This window comes from Camelina sativa, chromosome 1 (assembly GCF_030686135.1).
Source record: "Camelina sativa cultivar CO46 ecotype springtype chromosome 1, ASM3068613v1".
Lineage (NCBI taxonomy): Eukaryota > Viridiplantae > Streptophyta > Magnoliopsida > Brassicales > Brassicaceae > Camelina > Camelina sativa.
The window spans coordinates 26,602,051-26,604,758 of NC_141880.1; the positions used below are offsets into that span (position 1 = coordinate 26,602,051).

Sequence of the window (2,708 nt, forward strand, 5' to 3'; positions counted from 1 at the left end):
GTAGCTCCCGGAGTGATCTCTGGTGCGTTGACCGGCTGTTGTTCTGCGAGTGGTGCAAGCGTCTCGGTCGCGTCCTGGGCGTCTTGGTCTGGTATGAGCGTTTCTGGCTGCGTGTCTGGTCCTGTGCTTACATCAGAACTAGTCTTAAAGCTCCCACATTTAAGCAAATTACTGAAAGAAAAATCAGCATAACTACTAGTCTTAAAGCTCCCACATTTAATCATATCACAAACAAAGCTAAAAAAACATTGCAAGACTATAATCTTAACACATAGCCGTGGATGATGACATTTTTCCGAGGTCAGAGACAGACCTAAAACAACATTATAAGCCATAAAATTAGGTGGTTGAAGGAAGGGAAGAGGGGAGCTATAGAACCTGAAATGCAAGTCCAGCGAGAACAAGCTTCCATTTTTCTGCAAGGAGAGAAGCTTCTAATGTCGCTTATGAGTAAATTTGTCTCCATAGCTTCACACAAACCATCGTTTCAATGAATGCAAAAGAAAAAAAAAATCGATATAATGAGATATATACAAGCGTTTCAGGTAGAAACAACAACTTAACATGCTACTACAATGTGCATAAACATTTCTTTTGTGTAGCAAAATTACAATTGGACAATTGCTTCACAACAACTTCAGCGAATACGGTTCACATGAGAAAATGGCTCAGGTACTACTACTTTTTTTGGAGCAGCTTTTTTGGCAACCTCTGGTACTCCAAAGACATTCCAAAACATCAGTCTCTCATCTGCTGCTGCAGAAGCTACAGGACAACCATTCAGACTCTAGGCCGTATAAAGAGCTCGTGATGTGTGACAATTGAGCTCAGCCATTTTCACCATTGATGGATACTTCCAAAGTGTAAGCTGGTTCTGAGTATACCCATGTGAGCTAAGCAACTCTCTTTCCTTGTTGCTCCATAACAAAGAACAAACTTGAGAGTCAATTTCTACCGTGTTCAAGCAAGCTCATGTCCTAGTATTATAGAACTTTAATCTCCCATCTCTTTCACCGCCACCAGTTGCAAGTAAACTGTCTTGAAAAGGGCACCACGCAAGAGCTTTAACTGCAGATGTGTGCTCTACAAGCCTGTGCAGCCGCTGAGTACTAGAACGGTCCCATATATTAACCACATTGTCGATGCCAGCACTGCAGATTTGTTGTATTGCCTTGATCTTACGCTTTCTCTTGCACATCCAATAGTGGTATATTATTCGAATGAATTGGTCTGGAGACCTCTGATGGGCATATCCACTTCGCAATTGCCTATGCTCAGTTATGATCATTGGTCGAAGATGGTGAATTTCTGTGGCAAGTTGGTCATTTTGGGCGGCTATCACGGGAGGGTACATGATGTTTTGATAACTCTCTAATTTACATGTTTTAATCATCCTTTTTTGTCCATATTTTGCATTGTTTATACCCTAACCTTAGCATTGTTAGGTCATTAATTGTAGGAATTCGCATTTAGATAATTTAGGGTGTTGCATTCTTGCATTTGCATACTTTGGATGAAAACAGGTGCTTTAGAGCCTAAAATGGGGAGAAACAAGGTTAAATCCGAGCATGTACCCGAAGGAGCAATTGAGCAGGAAGAACAGTCTGAACCCCAACCCAATCGAGGAGGATTCAAGAGAAGGAAGAACAACCCGAAGACCTACTCGAGGAGTAACCCGACCTCATCCTCGTGCACATCATCGAGCAGACCCTCGAGCAGGAATGGGAAGCTAGGTTAAAGAGTTTTCCATACACTACAGGAAATGTGGGTATTGATAGCACCATAAGATAGCGTTTTGTATGTATATGTTATGTTTGACTGAATCGTGATTTAAAGATAGTGTTTTGTATATTGTAAACGGTACAAATTATTTAAGCGGTATAAGGAATGTGACGCGGGAATTCTTTTTTGGTTCGAGATCTTTATTATCCCGCTATTGAAAATGGTAAGAGGGAAAAACCTAAAATTTTTTGCCACCATCGTATCAGATCAGATTGACAAGTTCTCGATCGCTTTCAATATCACTCTCACTCGATTTCTCTCAATCTCACTCGCTTTCTCAGTCTCTCCCTCTAATTCGCACTTTATCTCACTCGATTTCTCAGTCTCTCAACTCGATTTCTCACAATCTTCCTGGAATCTTCAATAGGTATGTTTTCATTCAATCGTAGCTTATTTGTTCATTGGAATGGAAAACGATTTTCATTTGGGGTTTCAATTCTTGGTTTGTGTGAACATTGATGCGGAAGTTTGTGATTGTGGGTATCGATTTTGATTTTGGGTTTTGATTCTTAGTTTCGGTGAACATGCATGTCGAAGTTTGGCACATTTCTTGCTTCAATTTTGATTTTCTGTTTTGATTATGATTTTTGGGTTTCGATTTTATGTTGATTGAAACTGTTGTTCATTTATCAATTTCAGAAATGGCAAAGACAAGAGGAAGAGGTCAAGTTGGTCCTCGTTGTAGTAGACGTAATCAAGGCTTGGAGGTAGAAGAGATAACAACACAAGTTGCTCCAGCAGCAAAACTAAAGGTGAATAAGAAAAGAAAAGCAAATAAAGTGGCTAAGAGAAGCAAGAAAGTGGCTGCTCAAGATGATGAGGTAGAAGATGTTACACTGCAAGCAATGTCTGAATATGAGAAAGAAGATTCTGAGAAGGGTTATGACAAAGATGTAACACCGGATGCTGATTAGACTGAGAAAGCA

General features: G+C 40.2%; 1 pseudogene; it reads right to left on the reverse strand.

Annotated features, from left to right (window-relative positions):
- Positions 1-575: 575 nt before the first annotated feature.
- LOC147950438 (cell division cycle 20.2, cofactor of APC complex pseudogene) lies at positions 576-1,354 on the reverse strand (annotated as a pseudogene).
- Between the last annotated feature and the right edge of the window lie 1,354 nt (positions 1,355-2,708).